Raw genomic sequence first — 18,287 nt, 5'->3', positions numbered from 1 at the left:
TAAATCAAATACTAAACTATGGATTATCACATTTGGCACTTAATTTGTTTTTAGTACTTTTGCAGCTTTGTTAATTTTATTAAAATTATTATTTTAATTAATTTTTTAATTTACTCTAATAACAATAACTACATATAATATTAAATATTAAAATATAATACTAAAACATTTTAATATATAACATTTTTTTTTTTGTTGAGTTTTGTACTGAAAAACTACACTTGAAATATAGTTTTTCCACCATTTTGAAAAATTACTTTACGATGGGCATTTTTGCTTTTTTGTAATTTGTCAAAAATGCCTCTTAATTGAATGACTGTTCTAGGGTTTTTTTGTAAATTTAAAAAATGCATTACTTTTATTAAAAATAATATTTTAATTAAGGTTAAAAGAAATTCGCATCAAACCATATATGTCTTTTTTGTCGTGAGAAGGAGACTAGCTAGTAAGAAATATAAATTATGTAAGAAGGCATTTGCAAATTATTAAAAAATTGCAATAAAAAAAATAAAAAATTTCGGAATCAATTAAAAAATGTATATCTTCTTATTGTGAAAAGGAAAGTAGCAAAAAAAAATATAAATTATGTAAGAATGCATTTGCAAATAATTAAAAAAAATATATACAAAAGTTGGGAATCAGCGGAAAAAATAATCTAGAAACTTATGGAAGGTTGAACAAGTCCAAGTTCAAAGTTCTAAATACATACTCTCAGACTCCAAAGTCCACACGCCAATTTTGGTGAACTGATCTAATTTGTATGACTTTGCAAGTCATTGGATGAACTCAGCTTGATCTTATAAGCTGCAAAATTCTAATAAACAGCCTCCAACCTTATAGTAATTCCCAAAATAATTCCATGGCCACAGCTATCCTCCCCCTTGCTTTGCTTTTTCTCTACTTGCTTCCCAACTTTATAATTTCTCAATCAAATAATTTCACCTTCAATGGGTTCATCAATGGAGCTAAACACCTTAGTCAAGATGGATCTTCCACCATCACACCCGATGGATTACTTCAACTAACCAACCAATCTAACTTCATCATAGGCCATGCCTTCTACTCCTCCCCATTCAATATGTTCATCATCAATAGTTCCTCTCCTCCAAAAATTTGTTCCTTCAGCACATCTTTCGTTTTCGCAATTGTCCCCACGGACCCAAAGATGGGGGGTGGTCATGGATTTGCTTTCACTATATCACCATCGACGCAACTTCCCGGGGACTCGCCTAGCCATTATCTTGGACTCTTTAACTCATCAAACAATGGTAAAATTTCGAATCATGTCTTTGCAGCTGAATTCGACACAGTTAATGATCTAGACGAGATCGAGAGCATGGGAAAAAATCTTGTAGGCATTATCATCAACAGCATAGACTCCCTCAAATCAGAGACAGCTTCCTATTATGATAATAGCAATAAATTGGAAGAACTAGACTTGGAGAGTGGGAAGCCAATTCAGGCATGGGTTGACTATGATGGGGTTCATAAAATTGTGAATGTAACTGTATCTCCTATAAATGTACCTAAACCAATGAGGCCCCTATTGTCTCATCCATTAGACCTGTCCATTTTCCTTGTGGAATCCATGTATGTAGGCTTCTCTTCCTCTACTGCGAAGCTATCTAGCTCCCATTACATCTTAGGATGGAGTTTTCAAATGAATGGAGAAGCATTTCCACTTGATCTTTCTCTTCTTCCTTCACTCCCTTCGGGAACTTCGTCAAAATTCACAAAAAATATTGCCCTTGTAATAATCATTGTGAGCTTTCTCTTCTTGGCAACAGTGATCTTTGTTGTCTATTATCAATTGAAAAAGTGGAGGCAAGGTGAGACTCTAGAGGATTGGGAATTGGACTGCCCTCATCGGTTCCAATACAAGGATCTCTATGTTGCTACAAAGGGTTTCAAAGCAAGCGAGGTAATTGGGATTGGAGGATTTGGTGTCGTGTACATGTGCTACCTAAAACGGGAGAACAAGTTGCGGTGAAGAAAATCTCACATAATTCTATACAAGGAGTGAGAGAATTCGTGGCAGAGATCGAAAGCTTGGGAAGGCTAAGACACAAGAATTTGGTTCGTCTTCTAGGATGGTGTAAGAGAAGGGAGGATCTCCTCCTTGTGTACGATTTTGTTCCAAATGGTAGTCTCAATAGTGTACTCTTCAATCGACAAGGAAACTTGGTATTGAGTTGGGAGCAACGATTCAAGATCCTCAAAGGAATTGCATTGGGGCTATTGTATCTGCATGAAGACTGGGACCAGGTAGTAGTTCATCGAGACGTCAAGGCTAGCAATGTCTTACTAGACACTGACATGAATGGGAGGCTAGGCGATTTTGGTCTTGCAAGGTTGTATGATCATGGAGAGAATCCACGAACCACCCATGTTGTAGGCACATTAGGATACATAGCACCAGAATTAGCGCGCACGGGGAGGGCCACCACTAGTACTGATGTGTTTGCCTATGGTACACTACTACTAGTAGTGGCATGTGGAAGAGGATCCCTTGGTCCAATTTCGTGTTACACAACTTTGCTTGAGTGGGTCTATGATTGTCACCGAATGGGTCGGATTCTGGATGTAGTAGATCCAAAGCTCATGTCATCTTACGTGGTCGAGGAGATGGAGATGGTATTGAAGTTAGGACTTCTTTGCACTCAGTTCAAACCAGAATCCAGGCCTTCAATGCGACAGGTGACAAGGTATTTCAATGGTGATAATTCACTTCCTTCTATTAAAGTCTCCTCTGATGCATATATTCATGTTGATGATCGTGCTGAATCGAGATTTCAAGATGTGATTGTACAGGATTCGACCAAGTATTCGCATAATTGGTCCATTGGTTCAATCTCCTCTAATTACTTGGAAGTCGGCAGATAGCTAGAACATCTCATTCTTATGTAACTAATTGTATTTATATTTTGTGGAGGGGGAAAAATATTTTCATTTTATAAGCTTTAATGTAATTATTCTCTCAATTCCAAGAAAATGCAATTATAATGGTGATCAAGGTGTATAATGTGATGATCAATCCATTCAACAATTACACATGTCCAATCCTAGAAATAATTTAACCTATGAAACGGGTATTTTGAGTCGCTAAATGAATATTTTTCTCTATTCAATTTTGTCCAGAGTCATCTTAAGTAGGAATTGATAAACACCTCAAATCAATTATTGAAATGAGGTAGTTTCTCATGTCTTTCCTCCTACACATTTGTCAAGGAGTTTGGCTAGATCATATTACCAAGACTCGCTCGCACCCTTACCAACGTTCCAATGTGATATATATCTTAGACCCAACAGTCAAGTTCATAGAACATATGTTGAAGAATAACCAAACCAAGTGTTGTGGACAATAATGCAGAAGCGATTCATTTTTGAATGTTTTTTTGAAAAAAAAAGGATTCCAAGCTGATGCATGGGATAATGGCTCTACTTGATGAACATATTGGAAACTATTCTTGTATTTATTCACTGTGGGACTAAAGATTTGAAGAGTTCATAACCAAAAACCAAAAAAGAGAATCTTTGACTTTCAACTTATACAAAAATGTAAAAAAAGAAAAAACTCTGTTTAGTTTATGTTTCACCAAATAAGGAAATTTATACACTTTATAAAAAACACTCAAGTGGTCTTGAGTTCAAACCTTATCCTCAAAATAAATGAAAAAACTATGAATTTTACAATAATCTCCCACAGATTCATAGTAAAAAGAGAAGGAAACACTTAATATATCGGATACCTAATGTCGATGTCTCTTGGACTTAATCGACACTTAATATAGATAGACAGAACTCACAAGGACTTGATGTAACTAAGTTACTTAACCCTTTTCTTTTTAGTGTAAGTTAACTATCATATCATATATATCTTTCTTTCTATGACTGATAGAGTTTTTATGATTTGACACTTTGCGGCCATATGTTGAATCTTGTTCTTTCATGAATGCTTAAGAATATTTGCCTATAATATTCATAGGAAACGGTCCCAGATTCACATTCACATAGGTAAGTCCATCAAGTGTGTTTTATGACTATTACACACCGCCCAATAAGATTATAGACTATATTAAGAACTTTTGTTCATCCTCAACTCGTCATAAATGAGTACTACTTAACACCATAGGAAAAGGGACAAAGAGTTTGTTAACTCTTTTTCACTAGTGCTTCATCAATTGGTTTAGTGACTTGTTATTACCCATTGAATATATTTCTTAGGATCTCCAGTCATGTAGATTGGGTTTCTATCACAAACTAATTATTTACATAGGCATTAGTCTTATTCCCTTTGATAATTTACTCACTAACCCTCTAGTTAATGATTTTGTTAATGGATCTGCTAAATTATTTTCTGACCTTACAAAATTCATAGCAATCACTCCATCTGTTAATAATTTCCTGACCACATTATGCCTAAGACGAATGTGTCTACTCTTACCATTATACATATGATTTTTAGCCTTGGCTGTAGCAGCCTGCCTGACTATCACAGTGAATAAATACTAATGGCATTGGTTTTTTTTTTTTTTTATAAAAGAATACTTATCAATAGGTTTCTCAGTCATTCATCTTCAATTCCCGTTAACTCTAATGCAATGAACTCTTATTCCATTGTAGATTTAGCCATATATGTCTACTTGGATGATTTCCAAAAGACAATTCCTCCACTTAGCATAAAAATATAACTACTAGTGGACTTGGATTCATCAGATTCAGAGATCTAGTTGACATCACTGTACCCTTCTAACACATTTGAGTTTTCACTAAAATATAAGCCTATGTCCATGGTTCCTCTCAAATTTCTGAGAACTCTCACCAATGTTGTCTAATAGTCTTTACTAAGATTACTAGTGAACCTACTTAACACCCCACAATAAAAATTATATTTGGATTAGTACAGTTCATTAAATATATCAAATTTCCTATGATCCTTACATATTCTTTTTGTAACACACTATCACTTTTATTCTTTTTTAACCTCATGTTTGGATCTAAGGGAGTCAAAACATATACATTCTCAAAGTGTCCAAACTTCTTTAAAACTTTTTCTACATAGTGACTTTTAGACAATACAAATCCTTCAACTTTTCTTGTTATTTTAATCCCTAACATAACATTAACTTCTCCTAAATCCTTCATCTCAAATTCGAAATTTAGGAAAGATTTAGTTTTCTCAATATTTTTAGATTTATTTCCAAAATTAACATATCATCTACATTCCATTAAAGGGTTCAGATTTCAACAAATCAAGTTTCACATGTTCGGGTTTGAAATCCATGTTTCAAAATTCAAAAATAAAAACAAGATATAAGTAGAATTGGTTTTAAGATTGTTGGAAATTATTCTTGTATTTATCCGATGTGGAACTAAAGATTTGTAGAGTTATCATAACTAAAAAGCAAATAGAGAATCTTTGACTTTCAACTTATACAAAAAAGTAAAGAAAGAAAAAACTCTTTTTAGTTTATGTTTCACCAAATAAGGAAATTTCTACTCTTTACAACAAACACTCACGAGGTCTTGAGTTCAAACCTTATCCTCAAAATAAATGAAAAAAACTATGAATTTTACAATAGAACATAGCAAATGTCTCCTATAAGAGAAGCTACATGCCTATTACGGGTTGTGAAGATGACCCTACCACCACCTTCACGTGGTAAAGCATATTTTACACCTTCCCAAGCATTAACATCCCAAATATCATAAAGGATTAGAACATCCCTTTTCCCTTGCAAATAGTTGTATATTGTTTCACACAACTGATTTGATGCCATTGCATCCACATTACCAGGAATTTCCTCTTTCCTATTTTCATGAAATCCTTGGAGTGTTTGTTTCAGCATCTCCTTTACTTGGAAGTCCTGAGACACAGAAATATTAGAATCTAATAACCATATGGCCCAATTAACCTACATGTTTTTAGAGACGTCGATAAATAAGGATAAATCCTAATTCAATTAGAATTATATATACTCTAATGTTTAGTAGAAAACCTTGATGGATAGGAATCCTACTAAAAGAGGATCTCTAAGCCCTCTATTTCCATCAATTTAAATGGATCGGCACTCCATAATAAAATAAGACATACGCATAAAATGTGAGAAGAGATTGGGTCTTGAATTGTGGTGATCTCTATCAGTCACTTGAACTCTAACCAATCCAATATAGAGAAGAGAGAGAAGATGAGTCTAGAAAATTAAAGAACATGTGGATCACGGTTCACGACTTGGGGATATGCGCACATTGGATCATTGGCACGTGAATTATGAAAGGCACATCTCCAACTATATCTTGGACCATCGATTTAACTTATGACACAAGGTAAGTACCTTAAACTTGATATTTGGGAACATGAATAGGTTTCTTGAGATATATGAACGATTCTTGATCTTGGTAAATGATAGACTTATAGTTATGTGAATAAAGAGTTAAAATGTTATAAATCGCACATGTTGTATCAAAGTCATAGGTTCTTGAATCTTTATATCTTGATAAAAGTCTATTCATGCATGATTATTGTCATATTTGTATAAACTTTATGGTTATTAACCCATAAATTTTCGATTTCGTTTTGGATAATATACCAATAAATATCATATTTTTTTTAGCATTAAACCCATAAATTTCATATTTTGTTTTGGATACTATACTCATAAATTTCAAATTTGGTTTTGAGTATTAAATCCATAAATTTCAGATTTCGTTTTGGACACTATACTCATAAAGTTCTAATTTCGTTTTGGGTACTATACTCATAAAATTCAAAGGGCCAAGCATAGCCTTGCCTGGTTGTTGATCACAAAATGGCCACGCCATTGTTCTTCTAACCTTCCTTTATCTAGTGCACAGGTATATTTTGTACTGACCCTTACTTGTACATATCTAGGGTTAACTTGTTTTGGTTGTTCTTTGTCATTAACTAATCCAGTTGGGCAGTTAATCAGCCCATGTGTGCATGAGATTTGATCTAGCGAATGACCTCATGAACCCTCTTAAGTTAGATTTTCCCTCAACTAAATCCCTCTTAAATTCTCCATGTACCTATCCATTAACCTTTGCTCAATTTCATAACCAAGTTTTTTTTGGTAATCTTTATGTTCTCGTAAACTTGAGCCAAAGTCCTTGATCCCCACTTAAGGTGAATTGCCTCTCTAACCTAATTTTGTTGAGAATCGATAGAAGAAGTTCGCACTTATACCGTTCTAGTTTTCTTCAAGAACCAAATGAATTTCATGGCATTCTATGTTATTTGACTCAGTTCAAGAGCCTATGACCATCTTATCTTATCCTACCTAGAGAATTCTCTAGAATTTTTGTTCAATGACCTATCTATCCTCAATTTGTTAGAAACCTAAATGAGTTAAATGACCAAAATATCCAAAAAAATTATCACCTATTTACTTACCACTTAGCTCAATTCTTTTTAAGTTGACTCAAAGTCAAAGTCTTAGGACTCTTTTAACCTCCCTCAAGAATTCTCTAGAACTTATTATGGTAATCTCTCCCAATAAGTCCTTAATGAGTCGTGCTGGGGTGACATAGGATTTACTATGATTCTCACAATTCTAACGTGGAGATGTGTACATAACCGTAGATGGTTTTTACTCCTACCGTGATGAAATACATCTATGGTTATGTACACATCCCACGTTAGAATTGTGAGAATCGTAGTAAATACCCTGTGTCACCTCAACATTAGTGCATCTTAATTTTCTTGTGTAGATGATTTTACTTATTTACTTTCCATGCAATTTGAATTTCTAGAATAATTATTTCTTTCCTTACTTTATTATAACTTAAAAGGAAGAGAGTAAGCCCTTATTGGAGGTTATTTTCTCTTACTAAGTCCATTACACACATACAATCTATACACACACGCACATCTAAAAAGACTACAAGAAAGGATGTAGGTTCCTATGGACAACCTTTAGAGCAAACAAAAATAGTCCTTCAATGGACAAAATTCTCATGCATAATGTCTTGATCCCTTTGTGGTCTTGTTCAACTCATGAACATAACCTATGGATCAACCAATAAATAATAACTCTCAAGGGAGGACATGTGTTGAAATTGTAACTTGGGGACTCCAAATCATAAAATCAAAGTGGATTTTTCTTAAATCCCAAGCTCACAAAAAAAAATCCAACAAGCACCAACTTCTAGTAGGGGTTTGCTCATCATCTCTTTTTGGTTGTTTTGCAAAACTAGACTATAGTCAATTTTCCCCTTAATCTCTGTAAGACCTTATATCTTCAAAAAACCCAAAAAAAAAAATAGTTATATAACTTCAATTTATGATTATTTTAACAATCATCACTGGATGGGAGGAATAAAGTGCCTAACACTTTCCTTGTCCCTAAACCGAATCTCATTATCTAGCCTTCTAAATAGACCTATACTCTTACTATTGAAAGTGAGTCCTTATAAATCTAAAAGGAATTCAAAAATCATTTTGGTAGTGTTCATTCATACCCAAACTCTTTGAATGATGACAATTCCAAAAATCCTAAGTAGATGAGATCAAAACCTCAAAATGTTTGAATCGTCACGTATCTATAGCTTGTTGACTTTAAAAACCCCAAGTAAATGACATCAAAATCCTAAAAAGTTTTGAATCCTCACGTAACTACAAAAGGGAAAAGGAAGAAAGTTTCAGAAAACAACCCCAAATTATCTATTATAAATTCACATGGAAAGAGAATCCAAAACACCACCACCCTATAATTTAAGTGAAGAAAAAATATCAAATAAAAAGGAACGTCAAATGCAATTCCATTGATTAATTTAAGGATCAACTAGTTGCACACCACCCATTACCAATTGCACTCCATTGCTTAAAATTTTCATTTGCACACCATTTGGATGATTACGCTCCAAAACTAATTAAAAATTGGTGCACTCTTTTTCTTTTCATTATTGTTGGTTTAGTCATTTTTAAGGAATAATTGATTGTTCCTAAATGATGCTTTCAAAGTTGCACGTTTCTAAATTATTTTGCAAGAAATACTTCGGTTTCAAAGAGAACACGAGCAAATTATATCAATCACGAGAAAAATATAACACAAGTAGAGATCATGAGCAAAGTAGAGCATGAGCACATAATACATACCTGTTAAAGGCTATGTATTAAAAAAAAGGTTTTATAAAACACACACAAAAACAAAAATATTTAGAGGTTGGTGTGCACCTAGTTGATCCCTTAATTTATTAAGATAGATCTTAACGGAAATATGACTTGAATATAAAATTGAATGGCAATGTACCATCTATGGTATCCGTCAATTAATAACATTTGAAGCCATGATAATCTGACTCCCCCACGTGGCATACTCAAAATACTCTTCTGATGTGGCATGTGTTAGAACCATAGATTTCTTTATTCACGATACATGTCTGCAAACCTCCATCAATATATGTAGTTGTGTTTCCCGAGGCAAAAAGATCTATGATTCTACCACATGTCACATCAGCAGAGTATTTTGGATATGCCACGTGGGGGAATCAGAAAATCATTACTCTTAGTTAAACTTTACAAGTAAGGTGAAGAGAGTAACTTAGCACTCAATTTTGGATTTTAATTAGTTTAAGTTGAAGCTTTCTGCAAACACCAATTCCTCATTATTGGACAGACTTAGATTTAAAATAGTAAGAATGTGTTGTATCATCCAATGGTTCTCTCATTCCAATCAAACCCAACATGAGCACAAAGTAATAGTATCGGCTGGCTGGCAGGAACAAGTAATAATCTCCACTACATATATGATTGGTTGAAGAAAATAAATTTTAGATTAATTTATAATCTCTATCAGGATTCAGGCCACACATCTTGGTAATTTTTTTTAAAGGAGTTAAGTGTTGACTAAGGAACAGCATCAATTAAGTTACTCTATAATTAAGTATAATAACTTATATTTCAACTTCTTGAAATTATTTTAGGGAATCAAAAATAATAAAAAAATTTAACTTTCAAGATAATATAATAGAATAATGCTGAAGTACCTCATATCACACTTCTTAACGTGCATGGGAACCATAGATGCTTTCATCGAGATACGACTGAAAAAACATCTATGGCTCCTTACCACTTTCATGTCAAGAAGTGTGATATAAGGTTCCAGCTTGAGGTCACTCTAGCACAACTCAACATAATTATCTCACCTAAAATTGATAATAATTCTACATTAATTATTTTGTTTGTCTTGTAGCTTTGATTCTACTTCCCTTCACTGTTTATTTGGATCTTTGAAAGGTAAGAAAATAATTGAATTTTTGAAAAAAAAGTACGCAATTGGTTCATTAATTATTTTCATTGTAGCTAGGTCTAATGTTTTTTTTTGGAGCATATTTAGGGGTTCTTCATTGAATGGATCTATTATGCCAATGCGAAGCCTCATATAAGTGAGTGGACTAGCTTTTGTAGATCTTTATAGTCGAGATTGTCGTTTTACCTATTTTTTGGACAATCCAGTTGACAACCAGTTGACCTATATGAGTTAGAAGTTTTGGAATGGCTGATTTTTTTTTTTTTTTTCGTTAGGATGGTCTCTACGGTGAAAATCATCCTCACCAAAAAAAAATCAATCCACTCTTAAACTACTAACCACATCAAAAGTTGTCTTCATCCATTTCTTTAAAATTAAATAAATAAACAATGATCAAGGGACAAGACATAATAAGTGGACAAAAATCTATGGTTATCTGCCCATTGCCACATCAGTGCAGTGTCGAAGGAAGTCAGTTTAGAACGACTTAAAAATTAATCTAACACCAATGCCAAATGGATGAGGATTTTACCACACCTAAGAGTGGCATCAAGAGACATTATATAAACATGCTATAAATCAAGAAAAATGGAAATGATTCATTGATCTTTGTACACACACTTAAACAAAAATCATGAGAATAAAGAAGAGCGCACATCATGGATAATCCACCATACATCCACATGGAAAGAGAATGTGAAGCACCAACACCCTGTAAGTTTAGTGAGGTTAAAAAAGATCGGAATTATGATATTTCTTAACAAGTTTCAATCACAATTTAAGAATAGCTGATAAAAACTATGTAACGGCACTTGAACTTGCAATGATCCAGACTGGCACTACATCACAAAATGCAAAAAATGACTGTCGTTTTTTAATAAGACGACTGCTCTGTCCATCGCAGTAGTTGTCGTTTTAAAAGGAGTGATTTTTATTTGCGACTGACCAAAGGTGTCAGGAAAAAAGACTGTATAAGACAGTCGGAAAAAACAACTGTTTTAGACAGTCATTTTTTTCTGAATTTATAATATAAAAAAATTTAGGGATTTATAATTTTAAAAAATGGGATTAGCTTTGCATTCACAGATTTTTCTTTTATAGGTAAAAAGCTTTATTAATGAGAGGATGAAAATGCATTTAACACTAAAACAGGGCATATTAGCCATTTCAAATAAGGTCCCATCTAAACAGAATATCCTCAAAATTCTCTAAACAATTTATACTTAAAGAAAACCAATCCTAGAACAACCCAGCAATCACCGGTTAACAAGCTGTCATCCACTGACATATCAGCGTTGAGCTCGTAAACTTGAGGTGGCAGTGTTGTAATAGACTGATTCTGCTGCTTCTGTGATGGCTGTTGCTGTTGTTGTTGCCTGGTCTTTGAAACATAAAATATAAGAGAGTTCCCAATGCCACCATCATCACCACCACTTTGTAGCTGCTGATGCTTATAAAATGATGAAGATCCACTCAACGTGCTTGTGTTGGGATGCCCCTGTTGTGGCTGAGAGTGAGATTGTAGAGGTGGTGGTGGTTGTTGTTTTGCTACTACTGAAACTGTGAATGATGGGGCATCTGAGAGGGATAAGAAGTCCTATTGAAGAATGAAATCACCTGAGGATGGAGGGACTCTCTATAAGGTGGTGGAGCAACGACAGGTGCGGGAAAAGGGAATGGATACCTATTGTTTTGTAATATTGCCAAGTACTGAGCTTCATTAGGAGGCAAATTCTGGTAATTGAAACTCACAGTCAGGGCTGCCACTGTTGCTGTTGAAAAAGGTCTACCCGAAGCTGAATTAGCAGCAATTGATGAAACTACACTCACAATGGCCGAAGCAGATTTTTTAGGTCCAAATCAGTTGCTAGCCACTGCAACGGCTGCCACTGCCTACTGGTAGTTCATAGGGAAGATAAAAGCAGGGGTGATAAAAATAATAAATAAACGAAAACTCAAATTCCATGCCGGCATGAGTAATTCAACAAATGAATATATCTCTCAGAGAACAGGACAATACCATTAAATTACCAGCGGCCACTGGCTGTGGCGCTTGCTGAAGAACAAGTTGTTTGGCGGCCACAAAGCTTTTGTCCTTGCCCACATTTCTTGAAAAAGTCACTTCAACTTGTCCTTTGTCTTGCGAGGAGTTGAAATTCCTCCTAGAATGGTTTCCTCGAGACGGATTGCCAATAATTGCAGTTTCTGTTGGCAGCACAAGATTGAGATTGTAGGCTTTGGTACCATATAGAGATGTAGAAATAGGTGCTGAAGGCCAAAAAAGGGTTCATCCTTGTGAATTGTTGGTGATGGTGGATGTTTCGGGCAATGAGGAAATGAGAGAAGAGAAATTGTGGTGGCTTCAAATTTTCAACAACAAATCCCAAAGGTACAATTAGAGATCTTCCATATGGTTAAGGAGTTTATGTGTTTGACTGAGTAGAAAAACTAGAAATACTTGTAAGATAGGAGAAGCACCAGCATTCCTGTCCAATGGCACAATTCCTTGAAGCAGTTGAACTTGACCCATGCTGTATCTGCACACGAAGATCAAGTTATTTAGCCATTGAAAAAGATCAATTGCACCAATATACCGATAATCAAGTAAACAAAGACATAAATATAATGAGGTAATTGAAATCACACCAGAGAGAAGGAAGTCCGCCAGGCCAGCCAGCAATAGTCATTGATAAAGGCAAAAGAGGTGGATTGAACTGAAGTAAAGAGCAAAAAAAAAAAAATCCAATCAAATTAAACAAATATAACATATTCTGTAGCACAGAAAAATAAGAGATTAATTTCAACGAGAGCCTTCATGACTTTAGGATGGCAATGTCCCTACAACATGTAAATCATGGATTAGAAATTAATTTCTAGTTATAATGTCAAGTAATTGGTCCCAACTCCCAACCCACCATTCATTCATGCAATAAGTTTAGCTCAAATAATATTAAGTGTATATATATGCCTAATCCAAACTTATCCATAAAGCACGCATTTCTATTGTCCTTCCTTCTCTGACTTCAAAACCATCTAGGCTGTTGTGGGTCATGCAGAATGTTACGTTCACCCCAAATTGGACAAGAACATGTAGCTTTCTTGTTTCACCATTCAGCTCCACAGGTATAACTGAACTCGTAAGCACACCCGCAAAATCAATGGACGGTATGAGAGCTGTTATGACTATCGAAATGCTTAAATACTTGTATTATAACTTGGGTTAATCTCCTAACCCTATTGGGATAAATGGGTTTTGGTTCCATGCTGGCCCATTTGAACCTTATTATATTTTGGGAAAAAACAGTTTTCTACATTGCAAATTGGTTCTAATGGATAGGTTAACGTTGATCCAACTCATGCCAGACCCTATATGGCCCAATTTTGAAGTTTCTTCAAGGCTTCTACAGCCACTTGTTAAGAATAGCTAGATGATTAGATAAATCAAAGAGATTTTGAGCCAAAGTGATTATAGTTCTCCCAAGTCCCATCACCTACCAGATCAAGCCTATCTGCTGCATCATTCCTGTCAATGAACATGGTGATACAATCCACAAACTCTTCTATCAGTTCCAAGCTTAAATACTTGGATTCATAGTGTAACAAGGAATCATAAAAAATAAAAATAAAGTTCATGCAGAGAGCAAGAGATTCAGATATAAAAAAAAGTTATATAATCCACTTCCCTTAACCATTTCACCTTCAACTAACTCCCGTTGGCTCACAATTATTTGGTTATGTGCAAGGACTAATGACAAAAACAGTCAAAATGAATGCAACAGTACTATTATGAAGCTTACTTTACATAAAACCCAAAAAACTAGAATATCAGGGGATACATAACCATGCTCCAAACATAAACATAGTACCATCAATTGGTTCTTCTACATATTATTAGCCTTCATCGAAAACATTTTTTTGTTAAAGCATGTTTGAATTAGATAGATATCGAATAACAGCATAATAAAGGGTTATAGAGCAGCGTATTTTCGAAATGGTACTTCATAGGCATTTTAATCATTGATAGAATATTATCCAAATTCAATATATTAATCAAACGGAAAAATAAACTCGACAGGGCTGGTCCTGTAAAGTTTAGAAGAACCTTTTCAATAACTGGACTCGACCATATGAATATATAATTAAACCAGCCTTTCTTGCATGATTCTATTGTAAATAAATGGACTCGACCAAATGTAACTTCAACATTGAAAACATCTCAGTATCACAGATACATGCCAAGCAGATAATTTTCAACTCCATGACACGTGTAAAAATGGTCAGATATCATTGAAGTCTATTAGCAAAAATTTGGGGTCCGCTACGTGGTTCAATATCATGTAAATTTTAATTCATTGATAGAAAAGAAATGAAACAAGATAAAATGCAAACCTTAGTTTATAATAGTTGGTGAACATGATTCCTGCACATTTTCCCATTTTCACCTCTAAAAATCACAGAACAACACCATATTAGACATGAATTGGAATTTGGTGCCACAGGAAGTGCAGGGTGTGGAGTAGATAACAAACCTGAGAAAAATAAATGCATCCCCTGCATTAAGCTTTTGGGAGCTAACAAAGACACTCCAACACAAAGTTCCCCATTTTCAATTACTCACCCTAAATCAACCACAACCAAAGATCAAAACTACAATACACCAAAAAAAAAAAAAAAAAATAGTTGCAATGGAGTCTAAAATGTATATTGAGGAAACTACATGTATAATAAAAGAAAAATAAACATAGATGCTTTGCCGAACAAAAAGAAAAAAATTTATGGAGGGAATCAAAATATTGGTACAAAGCACAATGAAATCTCCTCAATGAGACTAAAACATCATTATCTAGAACCTATGTTGGATGGTTATGCTACAGCCATGTAATAAACAACTTGAACGCCAATTATCCAAGGAATTAAGGGACGACTTGGATTTTCTTCCTTTTTTGTTCATTTTCTTTTCTTGAAATGCAAAACATAAACCATATATGAAACTTACAATAAATGTCAGATCACATAAAAGCCTACATATTCTGTTATATAATTTTATTACTATTAAAAGGAAATAATAGTTATCATGTATCCAAAATCCACAAAATCATGAGCAACTGTTCTAAACCCCCTAAAATCCATAAATTCGTGATAATCACCATCAACAACTCAAAAATCACTGACACATAACTAAAAAATAATCAATATTACCAACTAGAGACAAAATAAAAGCACCAAACCCTCCAAAAATTCAAAAATCTAAAAGAAAAATATGAAACAATGATAACTTTAGCATTAGGTGTGGAAATTGACTGTAAAACCAAATCATTGGAAGAGTAAATCAAATAAAAAACATAAAAATAAAACACAAGAGATGCAAATCAGAGAGAAGAGGGAACGAGATTTCATACCGATTAGCCCTAGTTAGAGCTTCCAGAGCTAAAAATCCATTATGAAGGAGAGTTCGTATCAATTTCTAGATTCTTACCAGGGAAGATGCATACTTGGTGATTGAGTCTATGTGTGAGGTGCAAAAAACCCTAGAGATTCAGAGAGAGATAAGACTAGAGAGCCGAGTTAGAGATCGAGTTGAATGAGAGAAGGTAAATCGTGGGGTTTGAGGCGCAAGAACCCTAGAGATTGAGTTCTAGATCCAATATGATTGAGTCTGTGTGAGAGGCACAAAAACCCTAGAGATTGAGAAGAGAGCAAGCCAGAGAGTCGAGTGAGAAATCGAGTTGAAAATGCAAAAACCCTAAACAATGACGATCGGCCCCCAAACGACACAAGCGAAGCGACGACGTGATTTGCCTTTTAAAATAAACTTTACTAAAATCTGGGTCATTTTTAATGTAGCGACTGCTGGCATCTGTCGCTCAAAAACAACAGCTTAGAACAGTCATTTTTACCGCAAAATCAGCGTCGCTGTTTGCCCATTGTGACGCAGTGTGGTTAGCGTCCCCTTTCACCTTCTCCCTTTCGAAAAGCTATGATAGATCATTAGAAGTATCTTTACAACCTTATTCGATTCTTCTCACTCCGCTGCTACATCTTCTTGTGAGGTCTTTGAATCGAAAATTTACTAGAATAATCAATAAAGGGTGTAATTGACAGGGAAAAAAAAGATGGTTTACAACATACCAATGCTACTTTACTATAGGGGGGAAAAAAAAGAATTATCAGAAAAAGGAAATCTTAGGATATCAATAAACAAATTACTAGTTCAATTTTAATAGTATAGTGAAGAGAGAAACTTACCAAGTAATTAATGTTGGTTGATGTTTTCCTGAGTGATTAGCCTTCTATCGGACACAAGCTGATTTAAAACAATGGGAATGTGTTGGATCATCCAATGGTCCTCTCCTCCTCCTTCTACTATTTCACCTTCACGATGGCGGCGCAACCTCTTTATGAAGTACTCTGGCATGTTTTCTATTCTGAACGTAAGGATGGATTTGAGATGTTGAAAGCCATGGGGAAGCTTTTTCAACATTGGGCATTCACCTATAATGAGATCTTGTAGGCAAGGCATCATCCCCTCCTGTATCTCACTCAACTCCTCCAGCTCAGGCATCTCCCTTATAACAAAATGTCGTAGTTTTGGAAAACTTAATCTTCCCTCGTTTATGTTGCCACCCCAACCAATCTGCTTTCCCAAGTACACATTATTACATATTCCAAGTGCCTCCAAATTAGGAAGTTGTTCTAACTAGGTCTTCAATTAAATTGCTAAAATGTAGTGTACATTCCTGAAGGCATTTCAGAGAGCATGTCCATTGAGGCAAGTGCAATTCCTTCATAGCCCCACTTAAAAACAATTTCTCAAGACTAAGGGGAGGTGCTGACATGATTTCCAAATCAAGGATTTCCTTCGGATCATTGAATCTTAAACATATATTTAAAGAGCGAAGGTATTGCATCTTTTCAATGGCAGCAAAAGCTTTACACAATATTCTTCTTTGACGTTATAAAGAACTAATTTTCGAAGCTGGGTCAGGTAACAAAGTTGACTTACTAAGATTTCATCAGCGGACACTCTCCCCAATGTTTGCAGGCTACTTGAGCTGCTATTGGTTCTTTCTAATGTAAATCTCAAATGGACATCTAGTTCGTCACTCAAAAGAAGATGACTCAGTTGTGGAAACAATAGAAGACTCTCCACATTTGTACTACGAACATCTAAAGTCTGTAAGTTGTATAGCTTATATAATGAAGCCGGAATTTCATTCACTAGTGTCCCCCTCACACTTAAATAGCGCAACTGAATCAAGTGAACCACATTACTAGGAAGATGTTCCACGTTTGTTCCCGACAAATCCAACACTCTCAACCTTTTTATGCTTAATATCATTTGACCGAAGGTCAATGGTAAAAATTAGTCAACAGAAAATGTTAGAAAGGAGCGGGTCTTTGTATTAAATGCGTTCAATGGAATTCTAACAGAGGTCTTCTAAATTGTTACACGACTTTGTCTCATGGTGACTGTGTTATCACTTAGCCTTGTGAAAACCTCACCAAATTCTTCCTTCTTAATTACATAAATGGCAATATCACACATGAGGTTGTGAATTCTACAAGCCATTTGACCAAAATTGTAAATCTTACTATCAGCTTGCAACATGTTCCTATCAATGAGCTCAATGAGGTACCCATGTGCAACCTCCTCTAGTGTTTTCCGAGGATGATCTTCTACAAAAACTTCTGCCACCCACAAACGGATCAATCTTGATGTCTTGATTCGATAATCTTCGGGAAACATACCACAATACAAAAAAACAGTATTTTAGATGAGGAGGTAAATAATTGTAGCTTGCTAACAAGACTCGATGTAATCTTTCAAGATCTTGATTATTACTTAGTTCCCAATCAAGATTCTCAAGTACGTCATTCCATTCTAATTCATTTGGGTTTTTCTTTGACATGAGACCACTAAGAACAACAATTGCCAGTGGCAATCCACCACACCTTTTGACCACTTTCTTTCTGATTTGCTTCGAGTGTTCTGGACAATAATCCAAGAGATATTCATCC

General features: G+C 34.8%; 1 protein-coding gene and 1 pseudogene across 6 annotated transcripts in view; one reads left to right on the top strand and one right to left on the bottom strand.

Annotated features, from left to right (window-relative positions):
* Positions 1-847: 847 nt before the first annotated feature.
* On the top strand, positions 848-3,012 carry LOC147386372 (L-type lectin-domain containing receptor kinase IV.2 pseudogene; annotated as a pseudogene).
* Positions 3,013-11,355: 8,343 nt separating this feature from the next.
* The window catches only part of LOC147386370 (HIPL1 protein-like), a 36,635-nt gene continuing 29,703 nt past the window's right edge, over positions 11,356-18,287 (bottom strand). For 2 of the 6 annotated variants that reach the window (XR_015171728.1, XM_086422402.1), the window contains 4 exons: positions 14,798-14,887; positions 14,658-14,712; positions 12,915-12,982; positions 11,356-12,805 (listed from right to left, as the gene is read on the bottom strand). The gene's annotated coding sequence lies outside the window, so the exon portion shown is untranslated. Of the gene's footprint in view, positions 12,806-12,914; positions 12,983-14,657; positions 14,713-14,797; positions 14,888-15,667; positions 16,441-16,514; positions 16,828-18,287 lie in introns of those variants that run through there. The other 4 variants (XR_015171732.1, XR_015171731.1, XR_015171730.1 and 1 more) reach the window with 4 other exon arrangements.

This window comes from Akebia trifoliata, chromosome 14 (assembly GCF_017979445.1).
Source record: "Akebia trifoliata isolate Shusen 1 chromosome 14, ASM1797944v1, whole genome shotgun sequence".
Lineage (NCBI taxonomy): Eukaryota > Viridiplantae > Streptophyta > Magnoliopsida > Ranunculales > Lardizabalaceae > Akebia > Akebia trifoliata.
Note: the sequence above shows the minus strand (reverse complement) of the source record. Positions and strands in the feature narration are given on the sequence as shown.